Source organism: Poecilia latipinna, unplaced genomic scaffold (assembly GCF_001443285.1).
Source record: "Poecilia latipinna isolate Pla-1442-1.1 unplaced genomic scaffold, P_latipinna-1.0 Scaffold7978, whole genome shotgun sequence".
Classification (NCBI taxonomy): Eukaryota; Metazoa; Chordata; class Actinopteri; order Cyprinodontiformes; family Poeciliidae; genus Poecilia; species Poecilia latipinna.
Genome location: NW_015120594.1, coordinates 529 through 1,461, shown reverse-complemented (window position 1 = coordinate 1,461; position 933 = coordinate 529). Strand labels below are relative to the sequence as shown.

The following is a 933-nucleotide window of genomic DNA, read 5'->3' as shown; positions in this document are numbered from 1 at the left end:
TTAAATCAGGTTGAGCTTCCAGAAATGTTTCCTTAGTTTCCTGATGTCCTTTTAGGCTTCAGTGAGTTTCTTCAGGTTGTTACTGAGGGATTTCCTTTCTCCTCTCTGTTGGAGCTTTTCCTGTGTTTGGAGAAATGAGTTGTGCAGCAGCACCAACTGTCCTTCCTACATCCACTGCAGTTTGCAATCCAGATGTTGGACTGTTCCTGTCTCAGTGGAGGACAATGTGTGTCTGAGAGACATGTAATGTCCATGTTTGCTGCTGAAAGAGACTGATGGTCTGACCCCCCTCCTCCTTTCAGGGTGGAGCCTGCTGGAGGCCCATTCTTGACACCAGGTCTGAGGAAGTGTAAGTGTGTTTTTCATCTGATTCATGACAACAAAGCAGCTCACATTCAACCATCTTCAAACTGTCACATCACTCATTCAGGATCATCATCAAAGATCAATAAATGATCAATAACTGCAGCTGGATTGTGTTTGTTCTCTCCATCAGATTCCTGTCAACTCACCATCGACACAAACACAGTGAGCAGAAAACTCAAACTGTCTGAAGACAACAGGAAGGTGACATTTGTGGAGGAGCTTCAGTCATATCCTGATCATCCAGACAGATTTGATGTTTATCATCAGCTGTTGTGTAGAACTGGCCTGACTGGTCGCTGTTACTGGGAGGTCGAGTGGAGAGGAGATGTTAATATATCAGTGAATTACAGAAGAATCAGGAGGAAAGGAAACAGTGGAGACTCTTGGTTTGGGTGGAATGATCATTCCTGGAGTCTGAGATGCTCTGATGATGATGTTTACTCTGTCTGTCACAATAACATAGAAACTCGTCTCTCCTCCTCCTCTGTCTCTCACAGAGTATCAGTGTATGTGGACTGTCCTGCTGGCATTCTGTCCTTCTACAGCGTCTCCTCTGACTCTCTGATC

The 933-nt window shown here is 44.9% G+C and overlaps 1 long non-coding RNA gene across 1 annotated transcript; it reads left to right on the top strand.

Moving 5' to 3' along the window:
* The first annotated feature begins 6 nt into the window (after positions 1 to 6).
* On the top strand, positions 7 to 555 carry LOC106944308 (uncharacterized). Its single transcript, XR_001424208.1, has 2 exons — positions 7 to 349; positions 497 to 555. It is a non-coding gene; the product is annotated as an uncharacterized LOC106944308 (long non-coding RNA).
* Positions 556 to 933: the final 378 nt, after the last annotated feature.